This window comes from Macrobrachium nipponense, chromosome 7 (genome assembly GCF_015104395.2).
Source record: "Macrobrachium nipponense isolate FS-2020 chromosome 7, ASM1510439v2, whole genome shotgun sequence".
NCBI classification, from domain to species: Eukaryota; Metazoa; Arthropoda; class Malacostraca; order Decapoda; family Palaemonidae; genus Macrobrachium; species Macrobrachium nipponense.
Window position 1 is genome coordinate 46,274,816 of NC_061109.1, and position 15,000 is coordinate 46,289,815.

At 38.7% G+C, this 15,000-nt stretch overlaps 2 long non-coding RNA genes across 3 annotated transcripts in view; one reads left to right on the forward strand and one right to left on the reverse strand.

The window, feature by feature from the left end:
- The window catches only part of LOC135217529 (uncharacterized), a 252,182-nt gene extending 242,944 nt beyond the window's left edge, over window positions 1-9,238 (reverse strand). Inside the window, exon 1 of the long non-coding RNA XR_010315160.1 lies at window positions 9,082-9,238. This is a non-coding gene — a long non-coding RNA (uncharacterized LOC135217529). The remainder of the gene's footprint in view (window positions 1-9,081) is intronic.
- Window positions 9,239-9,428: 190 nt separating this feature from the next.
- Window positions 9,429-15,000, forward strand: part of LOC135217751 (uncharacterized) — a 332,198-nt gene continuing 326,626 nt past the window's right edge. For both annotated transcript variants that reach the window (XR_010315184.1, XR_010315185.1), the window contains exons 1-2: window positions 9,429-9,556; window positions 14,239-14,769. This is a non-coding gene — a long non-coding RNA (uncharacterized LOC135217751). The remainder of the gene's footprint in view (window positions 9,557-14,238; window positions 14,770-15,000) is intronic.

Genomic DNA, 15,000 nt, shown 5'->3' on the forward strand with positions numbered 1-15,000 from the left:
TAACTATAAATACTGTCACTGCCGAAGCAAAGCCTTTTCCGCAGAACTTCAAAAATCTTATCAAGGAACGTTCCGTAAGGCTTGTTGTTGTTCAAGGTTAAGCAATCTTATTTCCGCACGGGCTCTTCCTCCATGAACAATCTGTATGCAGAAGGCTTCCTATAACCTCAGAAAGAGACAGTACTGATGTCTCATGCTTTTAAGTCTTGTTCTACCATTTTCAGTGTTCTGTTTCGTCAAAGCCCTTGATCTTTAACACTAAAATGTTCCCCGCGCTGGGTTCCATTTTCCCAAAGGATGGTGCCAGTGTTGTCTACCATATGCTGACAAATCATTCCCGGCCATCTTGCTTGAAATGGAGTTTCTCGTTGGACTAGTGGATTTCGTGCTCGAATACCAATCCAGTGGTCCGAAGTTCGATTCTCGGATCGGCCAACGTGGAACGAAAGGAATTTATTTCTGGTGATAGAAATTAATTTCTCGATATAATGTGGTTCGGATCCCACAATAAGCTATAGGTAACCAATTGGTTCCTAGCCACGTAAAAATATCTAATACTTCGGGCCAGCCCTAGGAGAGCTGTTAATCAGCTCAGTGGTCTGGTTAAACTAAGATATACTTAACTTTTGCTTGAAAAAGAAACCTACGCCGTCCCTTTGAGTGCCTTAGCCCTCTAAACACGGTTCGTAAATCGGTAGCATCGATATAATGAAAAGATTAACAGGGGAAAATTGGTCAATGAAAAGTTTCATTCTTCACTATATACTGTAAAACTACAGTCTTCTTGGCACCATTCTGGATGATGTATAAGAAGAAAATGAAACAAGTCCTCTGACATTCACCAGAAAACTAAACTGAAAAGAAACCCCCCCACCCTCTCTCTCTCTCTCTCTCATTGAAATCACAAGAGACTGGTACAGCTGTCAGAAGGCATTGTGTAAGAAGAATCCTGCACCAAACAAGTGAATGCGAGGCTCGGTGATGTGATAAAACAAAGAAGGCTTCAAGGACACTCTCGTCTACTTCCATGTCCCGATACAATTAATAATCAATCTATCTTCTCCCACCTACGCCTTTGTCGAGTTTAATCCAGTCACAGTGCGGAGGTGCATTGTGTGGTGGAGAGTCGGTAACAGAAAACCACACGATGTCAACAACAACAGCAATAAGCACGATATCCTACTTATTCTCATTATCATTAGTAACAGTATTGATGACGTTGGCATTTACAAAGCCCAAATTAATTTATCAACAGCTATTATTTTATTATTATTATTATTATTATTATTATTATTATTATTATTATTATTATTATTATTATTATTATTATTACCACTTTGCAAAAAAGCACTTGAAGCCTATCGAATATTCATCTCAATCTCTCTCTCTCTAGCATCAAGGTTAATTTAGATATTTGTTTAAATGAGGTTTATTAGCTATTGTCCCCTTCCTGCATAAAGTAGGGGGGAGGGGGAGGGAGATTATTCTCTCTTTCACCATATACCTCATGCTTGCCTCCGCCCCACACACCCCCAACACACCCTCCCCCAGGCAAGGCCTTCCTCTCACCGAAGAAGTGTTTTGTTGTATCAGCAAAGCGGCATGTTTGGCACCTTATCTCCTGAAGAATCTCCACCAACGATCGATTATCATTGAGTCTATTGTCTCAGATTCACTAGATAGTGCGTGGCACGTCCGCCGCCCCTCACTCATCCCTCCCTGGGCCCCCATAGGCTAAAACCCTCCCTCTCTCTCTTCACCCTGGGAGTGACTCAGCTACGTGTTATCATTTGTTTTTGAATTGATAAATTTTTATACTTCTACCCACAAAGCATCTGTCCACTAATAGGCAATTTACTATAATGACTAATAATAAATATAGTGATGTCGATCTACCCATGGACGTACAATGAAGACCTATTTAATGTGTTATGACTTAAGAAATGAGAGGAGAAGGGTTATAAATCATACTTCACCAACTAACGGACTTCTTATCAGCTAATATTAGGTAACTTTCCAGCTCCTTTTTCACTAATCTTTTAATTAAAATATTACAGACTTAAACATCAACAAATCCACAAATCAAGAGTACACTCGCCACACTGAAACAGATGTCTAAATTAGTAAACGAAAACTTATCACTAAACTCCTAAAATAAGCATTTACGACAACCTATATAAAATTAATACCACAAGGGCGTTTATAATAACCAGAACATGGGAAGTCAACAAAGACAGGTATTCACAAATTGTACCTAAGTGTGTAACCAATACATACACACACACACACACACACACACACACACATATATATATATATATATATATATATATATATATATATATATATATATATATATATATATATAATATGTATACCCCTTACCTTTATATACATGGTAAAGGGGTCTAACTTAACCCAACCTTCCACTTTTATCCGAACATGAAGGAATATATTCTCTCATAATAAGACGTTAAAAGACTTTTAATTAAAACATTGGGTATATATGACACACAGCACAAGAAGGAAATAAATGGAACATTGAAAATACTTTTTTCTAGATCTACACTTCTATTCGGCCTTTGAGTCAGTATCGGCATGTGTCAACGCGCATGATATATGCAAAAGCCAGTTCTCATATAATCAAAACGTAACTTCAGCATGATAAAAGACGGAAATAAAGAGGAAACATAAGAAAAAACACAACCACTGTGTATTTTTGCGAAGGACTCTTACCACTTCATCGGAATTCTCCCACAAACCCTCCACTAACAAAAGAATGAAAGGTAGGTATACCTCCGGGTGGCGTTATCCTGAAGTCAGCGTATTCTTGTGTAGCCCCTAAACCATTTGAGAAATTTTGAAGTAATTATTAACCTGAAATTATATTTAAGTGTTGCTATACTGCACAGATCCGGGCTAAATCGAAATAGTCAAAGGAGAAAAGTGCCAAGTTTTGATATAACACTTTCGGCACGAACGCATCCACGAACATCGGCTTTAAGTAATGCAGTTATTGGGCATAGTTTTCCGTGTCGAAAATGGTGATAATGGTTGCAGGTCGACAATAATATAGCATGTGAGAGTTGATGGTCTTTAATAGATATTAAAAGCTTTCGAACCTTGTGCTAGGTTCATCCTCAGTCAAGGATGAACCTAGCACAAGGTTCGAAAGCTTTTAATGTCTATTAAACCATCAACTCTCATATGCTATATTACTGTGGACCTGCAACTAATGCAGTTATTATTTCAGTTTTATACTCTATCTCAATACAGCACACGAGCAATGGACCACTGGGTTTTAGGATAGCATCAAAGACTTAAGAGTAACAACTTAAGAGTAACAACATCCTACAAAGCCAGGATAACTGTTCCCCATTGTAACAGTTCAAGGAAGGATTGACTTCTAATTCGTAACTTCGCGTTTGGTGTTGCCCTGACTGGATAAGAACCTTGACGCTATACGAAACGAGTGACATTCACCAACCCAAACGAGATGATAGAAGAAACTTCCAATTGTTACTGTTAAAAAAATCTATTAATTTTATCCACAGACGAAAATCCACCAATGTTGAAATGTATACTGCAAAAATGGTAAAAAAAAAAGTATATGTAACGAATGATTCAGCTATCACATGGGGGAAACCTTACGAACTATGACCAGCTTTCTTGTAGTAAAAGACAGTTCTAAAGTGTTGCTATACAGAAAGTTTGTGCAAGTACCAAGAAATTAAGTTCATAACAAGAATCATTAAAAACTCTGTTGCTATTGTTCATTGAAGAGTGGAGTGCAATCAAAACTTGAAAGAGAACCAACACACACTAAAAATTTTAAATCGTAAAAGTGAGACATAGTAAATAACTCTGATGCTACAGACGCTAGAATATCCATGAAATTCAGATGACTATTAAACTACCCTCCTCCATTTGGTTATAACTTTTCTCTCGGTTAACAAACTAACGAATGCCTCCAAGTCCATGTAAAGCAAAGTACCTCTACCATATTCCTACAACCGTGCGTGTCTCTTGCTTTCTCAGGCAGATCATCTACCCAATCTATAACTCCTTTCATGGATCTTAACCAACTCTTTTTGGACCCTGAGATGTCCGTTCATCAGCCATTTTCATCAACCTTTTTCAGTCTGTGATCGAACAGCATAAATGGTCAACGCCACGGATCAGTCACCAATTTCATCCGTATATTGAACATTTGTGGTCGCTCACAGTTTCATTACGAATGTGATCTTGCCATTTAATGCCGAGTATTCTCACCATGGCTTTGTTTGCAGAAATCTATTGTTACGTCTAAAAATTGTCTAATCATGCCAAGACTGATCTCACCAAAGAAGTATATATCTTAGTATACAAACGGTTGCGTTTGAAGACCTCATCTCGCTAAGCACACTCAGCTTAATTTGCGTTCTTTAGTCTTTCTGCAAATTTATTTTGAAGAGGTAGGTATATAATTTCTAATAACTGTGCCAAGATACCCGATACTCCAGCAAGTTCGGTTTTCATAACCTCTGATTTAGCACCACTGATTTTAAGAACACCCCCCCCCCCCTTGCCATTTACTCTTCAGTCAGTCTGAACTATTGTTGCAAATCTTGTTTATCTCCTCACTATACATCTGCACAATCAAAATCTACTATTATCAACCCGTCAACTTCCTTTCGTTCTTTTACCAAGTGTCCTGCGCAGACCAAATACATAAGTACAACTAAAAGAAGAGGTGACTGCGCATTTTGTTCCAATACCCGTTATTAACATTAAATTCATAAGACAACTGACCATTCACATTCATACGACACTTGCTGAACGGATGTATAGTTTTATCCACTGGTATTTTAACCAGTAGGCCACAACTCTAAGAATCATCCAAAGCATTTCTCCGATAACCTATCGAAAGCTTTTATAAAATCTCAGGAAAATCATCAGAAATTGACAGAAATCAAGACATAGGTGTGTTCAATGTTCTAGTGCAGCAATCTCATCCCTGCATCATCTACCCGTCGTGAATCCTGCCTTTTCATCTCTCAGGTATGTTGCAACTTTCAGGGCTCCTTTCTACGAATTGGAATATAGAATTTAGGCCAAAAACCAAGAGCTGGGACCTACGAAGTCATTCAGCGCTGAAAGGGAAACTGACAGTTCGAAGGTTTGAAATGTGTAACAGAAGGAAAACCTCGAAGCTGCACTTCAAAACAATTGTTGGCAGAAGGTGGAAAGTCACATGGAAGAAAGTTAATATGAACTGAGGTACAGTAAAGGGAATGAAAGATGTTGCAGCTAGGGGCCAAAGGGACGCCGCAAAGAACCTTAAATAATGCCAACAGTACACCACGTGAAGTGCACTGATGGCACTATACCCCTGTATCAGAACCCATTTTCTTTTTCCATCTCATAAGAAATCCTTGTAACGAGATAGTGGTCTTAACCTCACGCTTCAACTCCTCTTTTATCCGTTATTTGAACCAGATGATGTTACCCTTCGTTTCGTACTACGGACCATTCTGATGAGGTTGTTAACTTACGCCTATATACCCAACACTGGTCACGGGAGCTTACGCATCTACGGCATCTGGCATTCATTCGTGGTCACCAATTCAAGTACTGACCAAATCCAACTGTGCAGTCACGAGCAACTGCAATTGCACTGTTAATAACTCGCCGTGTGTCTGTCAGTTGGCCGAAACACGTTGTTGAGGAATTCAGAAGTAACAGCTCCAAGAAACTACGAGCAAAGAAGGAGTGAATACAGAGATAAGCTATTTTCATTGATACCAATGCATAAATACAAATAAACTTTAGTTAATAATAAAGGTCTTTAGCATCCAGCAATAAGATCAGAGTGGCATTTGAAAAAGCAAAACAGCGAGTGACTGACACACCCATTTTCGCATATTTACTCCCGAGTTGTAAACAAGCTACTAATCATTACCGACATAAATCACTCGGCAGTGGTTACGCTCAATGATACGGCACGATTCAACATCCCCCTCCCCTCCACACAAACTAAAATGGTAAAATCACTTTCATAAATAAAAACAAAATAAACAATCGAACCCGCTTCTCAAAAAATGAAAGTTCCTACCATGAATGAGGTGACAATAATAAGCTATTTTGAAAATGAATCGCTAATAGCGCACAAGAAAAAATGTCCTCCTTTATCTATAAGCACTTTTCAAAAAAGACACCAGTCAGAGAGCTCTTCTAAATTTGCACAGACTCTGGGCAATTTCAGAAGCTAAACACTTCAAATGGCAGTGTTTCCCGAACTTAAACTTTAACGTTATATAACAGGAACTTTATTACATACAGGGCAATTACGATAAAACAAGGGACAACCACTGAATTTTCATGACACCAACCTTTAGAAAAAAAAACACACATTACTATGGAACCAAAACCTCTTTGAGCGTTCTCACAACCCCAAACCACCCACATTCTGATTCAGTGAGAGAGAGAGAGAGAGAGAGAGAGAGAGAGAGAGATGTGTGTGTGAGGAGGACAGGGCCGCAGACTAATATTCAAAACTTAAATAGGCTGAAATAAATTCCCCCGCCGTGCCAACATTCATCCCGGCTGCCACTTTAGATGCCTGGACATGCGGGTGGGCCATTACCACATAAGTGTTTTGCATTACCCATTCAAAACCAAACGAGTGTGAGCCTTTTGTCCTAGTTACCCCTCCTCCGGAGAGCCAATAGAAAACGGATCGACTGCGTTCTTTTGTTTGTGGCGAGGTTGTTTACCCACCGTCGAGAAGAGTTGAAAGAAATCAATGCCGATTATAAATACTGATGCTTGCTCAGGCATATTTGCAAGAGCCTTTGACAAGGAGGCTGGGGGGTACCCTGGGGGCGAAGGGGGATGGGACTAAGTGCCGTTAATAAGGAGGGAGTGGCCCACGGTTATTTTCTGCATAAATCCACACGTTCATCGGACTGGTAGGCGGTGAGTTTTGAAGGATGGAGGCGCTGGAGAACAATGGCCTCTGGTAACCCCCCCTTTTCCTCCCTTTCATTCCTCGTCATCGATGGATTAAAAGGAATCGAAAGAAATGCCTCCACATTTAAAGATAAACTGGGTTCGAATTCCTGGTAACCTCATAGCACTTATTAGGCTGTTTTTTCTACAATCCCCATCAGCTGTGCAAAAGCCCCTCGAAGAAGACCAAAAGAAAAACAAAACATATGCAAAAAAAGCAAAGATTAAAATTGGAGTCAGTTTCTGAATTCAGACTGACTAGATGAGGGTAGAAACGTAGATGTCTTTTTATGTGCAAAACCTGTATACAAACTAGTATCTGAGATTGACTAAAACAATATATATTCATCAAAATACTAGCATGTATTACCAATATAACAATGATTCTTATCTGTGTGCAAACCATTGGAAAACTATGTAAAATACTATTATCACAATTAACAGCCAGAAACAAAATGACTGGTATCAAATATCTCATATTATATCCTCAACAGCAGCACAATTTAGCACAAAGAAAAACCTGGTTTAAACATCAACCCTACCTCTCTCTCTCTCTCTCTCTCTCTCTCTCTCTCTTCTCTCATAAAGGAGATTCTACGGAGATAATGTAATCAAAGGCGACCCAAAGTGCTTCATCATGTTCGTCCATATTCCCCGCACGGCTATGGAGGGAGCTTGATTGATCCTTAGAGCAAATTTCATCACGAAAGATAACCCTTCAATTGCGCAATGGGGCTTACACATGCATCCCTCAGGCTAGGGAACACTGGCGTAGCATAAAAATAATGCTTGAGAACTTTAAAACGGCTAGCAGCATGCAAGATGCAAGTGCTTCTGGCTTTTTGAAGTTGTATAAACTAGCTTGCGTTGAACATCAGGCAATTTACAATTTTATAATTAAAAATACAATGAAATATAAAAAAAAAACACACACGTAAAGAGACAAAGGCTATGAGTTTTCCTTTGAGGGAGAAGGAAATAAAAGCAGAGTAAGTTTTAAGGTAGAAGAAAAATCACTCCAGGAGTCAAAGCACCTCCAACATTAGCTTCTATATACAAATGAAGTTTCTTCCCTAACTGGTGCACACGCTTTGATACCATTTTAGTTTTACCTATCCTGCGTTTCATTAGCAAACTACAACATCCCACACCCCATGCATAACATATTTTCTTAATCTACGCTTTGCATCTACTTCTGCTGTGCTTTCTCTGACTTCCTACATCACTCCAACCACATAAATATTGAAAAGCCATGGAAACATAATACACCAATGTTTCACGGTCAGTTTCACCAGTCCATAAAATTTCACTAAAGTCTAGTAAATACATCTCCCTAACATGACTGACCAAATGAAGCAATATCTTATGCAAAATCAGACTATTTTTTTTTTTTTTTTGGCCTTGTGTTTCACGCATATTTTACCATTCCTATTGGTTCTAGGCTATTAGGTTTCCCTTGGTTCCTTTTTTGGTTCCTAGCCCTCCATAACTGTTCGATTTAAGGGTAAAGCTAAATATGTTATGTGGTATGCGAGAATTCACAAAACTTAGAGATTTACCACAACAAATTATTACAAAGAACTATTAACTAATCTATCTGAAAAAAAAATTGGGTGAACCTTTCACGCTCTAGATACTACCTATTTACATAAAAACTATAGCCTATGGTAAACAGAAATTCAATGTGCCATGTATCATGCAATGACTACTGTACTTGGTGCAAGGTCTGGTTTCATGCTATTTTATAATGTCAGCAAATGTGATAATTAGACTCAGACATTATCACATTACACGGCTTGGCTTGACTGATCATGAACTAGGCCTAATGCACCATAGCCTTGGCTAGACAAATCTTACTGAATCAGAATAAGCCTGGCCAAAGCTATTCCTTCTAAAAAGTCTGACACGTCTTCTACCAAACCTAAGCAATATCCTGAATTATACCGTGACTTTAGATACGCACTACACTACTACTATATAAAAAAAGAAAAAAAAAGGTAGTATACCTAGTAGCATGAAGGATGAACTCGAAAGCTGGCCAGCATCGAGTTACATACAAACACTACAATAAACTAGCTCAAACATACTGACCACGGTGACCACATTAACTTTGATGACGTGCACATCCTGCCGAATGCTGCTGTTTATCGCACTGAAATGTTTAATAGATAAATCCCGCTCGTTATCACACAAAACATCACTGACACACAATTCGTAGTACCTTCTATCTCGTCAGCTGCGATCTAGTATTGCCATGCCATGTTTACACTGTAGCCTCACTTATTCCGTCTATTTTATTTAGAAGAAACTGCATGTCACAAAAATTATATGAAAATTATGTAAATCATAACAAAAATGAATAAAGGGTTCTTTTTTAAATGTCTGGATTTTTGTTCAGAACGAGATATATTTCTGTGGTATCTGGTACTACCGCAGAAGCTGAGCAGACGACAAGAAAAATCACGTTGTTGTTTATTAGGTATATGGTGACTATATAGTTCGTGCTTTCGTAAAAGCAGCGTATTTTGTGTAATGCATCGAGGAATGGATAAACTACTATGGACAAGTAAGATAGCCTTCACAATAGCCAGATTACTAGCATTTGAATCTAAGACCTAGGACATTTATCTAAACCAGGAAAGATATGAACTGTCATAGTCTAGGCTAACTTAGTAGTTCTTATTACTATTTTTCGTGGTAGGGTTTCTCAGATTTCATATGCCTGGTAGAAGTTTTGTTGATATTACAAACTGATTTTCCATGAAACATACCAGCCATATATTTTTACAAAAAGATATAAGCCATATATTTGTTTATCGGCGCGAGCATTTTTTTCTTAATTGTTTTTGCTCGGCAGATGGCACAAAATAATAGGTACTACCTAATAGTGTCACTCACTCCTTTATTCAACAATTATAAGGAACCCCAATAGAGAAAAACAAAAGCAGGCAAGAGTGATTAGCAATAACAACATTAGAGAAATAATGTAAGAAGCCTTTAGGACATGATAGCCTAGGCTACTGTATTGTTCAAATGTGGAATCACTAAAAACCACAAGAAGAAAAAATTAGAGCTGTAATATTTTAAAGTCTTGCCAAAGACACGAATTCTATGTTTCCAGAAGGCCCATCTTTTATTTTATGTATTTCTGACCATAATTAGAGCACACTTGTTTTTGTAGGTCTGACAGAAATGGTTAAAAACGCAAGATAAGCAGTGGGAAAAATGCAAGGTTCATGTTTGTAATACTTAGGCCTATCTATTACATAACATGCAAACAGGATACCATAAGTTCAGTTATATCGATATCTCATAACATGCCTTCCTTTACCTAAAACCTAGGGTGCCAGGTCTTACTTGACCAACCACCATACACCTAACCTGACAAAACACAGATCCAGCCAAATCGTATTTTCCTTAACCTAACCACAAAGTGTACTTGGTTCCATCTGACCTTACTTGGAGAGCTGAAAGTCACAGGGAGTCAGGGATGCCTCCTAACTCTACCCTTCCTAACCTAACCTACTCCAGTGGCCCTTTTCCAACGAGTGGCAGGCATTGTTAAACTGAATAGACTGTCATGAAAAATTTTCATTCAAAGTCTGGAAACAGCTGGGTACTTACACAAGAATTCATGGATGAAGATTTAATTGGTTAAAAACCATAGGTAATTATTATGTACCAGAAAAACAAGAAAGTGCAAAAAGTTCATGTACCATAAAAGACCATCACCTCCCAAACAATGCAAGATGCAAAACACCTTAAAAAGATGATGCAAGTTTTCATATTTGTATTTAAGAAAAAATGCCAAAATTTCCATAATTCGACCATTTCAAATATTGCAGTTAGTATTGGTGAGGGATCAGTATACTGTATGAGGGTTTCACCAGGAGGAGGATGTAGATTCACTATTTCTTGCCAAATGCATGAACCTTATCTCTTATTGTATGTGTCATACAGTAGTTCTTGTTTGTAATCAATAGCAGCCACCTAATAAAAAAAAAAAAGCAAACAAAGGCATGGCATTGTGAATTACAGAGATGTATAACCTAGCCTAACCTGATTTAGTATCTTCTGCTTCTTACCTAACAGGGGGCATTCCTTAACCTAACCTGACCTTAAGGCCTGTAAAATATAGGGTAATGTAAAAGAATACATCCTAAACTAGCATGGAACACTATGCCCAACCTGTCCATGGTTTAATCCTTTCCCAAGAACCTGTTTTAAGATACTGTAAATTATAACCTCCCTCAACTTGCTTTAGCAGTTATTGCTTAGTTTGATTTGATGATGTTAGTCTTGTGCTTTTATTTAAAATCAATTAGGGTTGACCTCTAGATTTTTAAATCTAATGAATGTTTTGTTGGTCATTTTAAGATAAAGGCCAAATTTCTTTGTGGTCCACTAAGGATGATATGTTAATTGTAAAAAGGAAATGGACTGAAATGAGTATTTGCAGTATTAGGGAATGAACAGGGTGAAATTTAGCATAAACTAAAATTGCATTACATTACTTTACGTTCTCAATAATTGTCTAATGATTGTTTTGGACATTTATTCTTCTTTAACTATTAAAACATCAAATTACACAGCATGAGAGTTTGCCATTCATATTTTAAGTTTTTTAACAATTTTATCAGAATTTTTTAAGAATGCTTCCTTTACACTTAACCCTTGAACTGAAGTGTAAATTTTTTGGAATGGATGGTAAACTTGGTGGAATCTGAAAATATGTGGAAACTCCATCCAGAGAACTAGTGAAGTTTCAATAGATAGTCACTCAGTACATCATAGAAAAAATCATCTGTGCTACTGATATGTGCCTGAAACTTACAAAACACCTTCAGAACAATAGCAATAGATGTAGAATTGTTCTAACTATTTATGTCTTATTGGTAACTGCATAGATTATTATTCCTCTGCCCTAATGCTCCTTAGGGGAAAACCCTAAGGTTATCATCATATTAGCTATAACCCATGATGATCTTGAATTCCATGTTGGTGGGAAATTGAAATAGTACGTACTGTGTTTGTTAACTGGACAGGAAAATGTGGTACATCAATGGTAATTACTGGGATACATCCTAAGCCAACCTTCCTTAATGTGGCTTAGCCTAACTTGGGCAATGCAGCCTACCTGACTACCAACAGTTAGCGTTGCCAAAAAATAATGTCAGTGGTTCTTACAGGAATGTATTTTAAACCTGTCATTTTCTAACCTATCCTATGGTGCAGTATTGTCCTTGAGCAAGAGGCAAGGAAATCCTCCCATATTCTACTTCATACTCATTACCTATAACTTTTCAGGATGTTACAGTGTCCTTTGAAAGTATGTGAGGTTGGTCTTTATTGCCTTGTCCCATTGGGGAGGGGACACTTGCCCAGTGGCTCCACCAACTGCCCCGCCTCCTTCCCCACTACTCCAGCATGTTCTCTTGCTCAGCCCAAGAGTGTTAAGCACAGGAAGGTAGGCAGCTTACACCTTTGCTGTAGTATTTTATCTACAGAAGTGGTTTTTTTCCTCACTCACTTGGCTTCAACCAAGAATTCTTCTGCTACTATTAAATTGCTTCCCATTCCTGCTAAGAATCTCAGTGTACAGTAGTTTGAACCTCCTACTGTAGTCGTCTCGCCATAGGAAATACTCTCATGTTGTGTCGATCGTGGCCTGTATTCCAGCAGTGACAACAATCTCAAGACCTGTGGACAGACTTAAGATGAAGCTTCCTCCATGATTCTTCCTCTCACAAGAAGGAGAAGAAGTAGTAACCCACTGGAGGCCCCATAGCACCTCCTCAAGAGTTAATGATGTTATTAGACCACCTCTGTGTGCGATGTCTACCATAGGTAAAGTTAACACTTGGGTTACTGAGTTCCATTGATACCTCAAGGCTTCTCACACATTCTTGTACCTGAGGACTACTCCTGACTCTTAGCACTGTGCAATTGCAGAAATTTGCAAAGTAGAGTCAGTACTACTCTTGCACTTAGTGCTTGTGCTTCCCCCTAACCATGTGCATGTGGACACAGGGTTCGCATCAGACAGGTTGCAGCTGTATGGTACAATGACGACTCATTTAAGCATGATCATGCAGCACCTGGCTGATGTCTAGTCCGTCCAGAACCCCTGATGTGTTCATGGACAATAGTTTGGCTTTTTTGCCTACAGTAGGAATGAACTTCACTGTGGAATGAGGTTCTGTTAGAGAGTCATCTCAGTGGTGGCTCAGTGAAAAGTGCCACGAGAACATGACCGAAAATATGTAGGAACTTACCTTCGGCCATGTTCTCGTGTCATCCCCTCCTTCATGGATCTGATAAGAGCAATGGGTTCATCGCCATCAGGGTCCCAGCAGAGTCATTCTGCGAAGGCACGTCCAAATTTTCCAAAGACTCCTGTAGAGTACTTGTGTCTCATTTCTCTTCTAAATATTAGATACATATTAGGATAATATTTAGTAGACGTCAGCTAACCAGATTCATATTGGATGCTGTGTTTATCCATAGCAGTCATAAAAAGATTTGTTGTTAACTAACAACTGACTGAGTAGTTTGGATGCTCAATAACCCCTCGCTTTGTGTGCTTTCTAGCATATGTAAAGCTGTGTTTTATACTAACAGATGAACATAATATGAAACATATAAAGTATTTCATGTTTCTTGAAGATTATATTTTTATACGGCAAACCCGCCTTTGGTCAAACAGTATGACATTGCACGGAAGGACCAGTCACTCGCAGAAGGTAACAAACAATACAAACCAGTGTCGTTACCTGCTTTGCTTTGCGGTTTTCAACTCCAGCTGCTTTTTCATTCAGCATCAACAATTAGTTCATTCCATTTTGCTCATTCAAGTTTTAAATGGTTTGGTTTATATTACTGCGGGTTTGACCTTTTGAAATTCTTGTTTTAATATTGTTTGTATCTTATTCAGTCCGGTAATGAGGAGGAAATGTAACTAGTTTTGCCTATAATTCAGCTCTAATCTGGAAGATTCAGAATGTTGCAATGGCATTTAATATTGCGAGGTTTGCAAGACAAGGAGAGAGAGAGAGAGAGAGAGAGAGAGAGAGAGAGAGAGAGAGAGAGAGAGAGAGCACTCAACATCCCGATTTACATAATATGCCCGAAGGAGCATTCGTGATGAAGCACTACTTTTTTTATATGCCCTGCTTGGGTAAATATGATGATTAATATGTGAACTGACGCACGCATTCGTAACGATATTTAATATTCATTGGATTGCAGGTCCGGTGAAGAAGGGGGGAGAGAAAGCGAGGGCCTGAAAGAGAAAGAGAGAGCACTTGGCATCCCGATTTGCATAATCTGCCCTAAGGACTAATCGTGATGAAGTACCACTTCCGCCCAAAGCCCGCTTGTGTAAATATGGTGATTGATATTATATGAGTTGATGTACGCAGCTCTAACCTCGATATCCTCCTCGAGCGTGCCCGGAGGCATTTTCCCTCAGAAGGAGGAGGAGAAGAAGGGGCATCGAGGGGCATACTCTGTGTCTGTGAATACATAAATATTGTGCTCGGTGGAAGTCCCCCAACAACGTGACTGGAATGCATTAAACGACTCCTCCTTACCGGGAATTTAAGGGAGAGTACACGACTCGTCGACAAGTTGTCTCGAGAAATTTTGAACGAGATGACATCGGGGAGACTTTCAAGGGTCAAGATGACCTCCGGGAAACTTTGACTGGAGGATGTGACCTCCAGGTAGGTATCTGGGCCTATTACACTGCGAGCTACTTTGGTTTTCTCGCAACCAAAGGTGAGTTAATTTTGTTTTAAGGGTGGTGTTCGATCTCGGTGATTACAATAAGACACTGAAGTATTTTGTTTACAAATCGTTATTTTGAGACTAGTAACATTAAGAAGAGCCACATATATCTTAATTAGTTTTTCTCCCAGTTATATAATATTACATTTTTCTGGACCTCATTTGTTGTCATGACATTGTCACTACGATTTCATTGAGATTTTAATTTTGTACGTGATATGA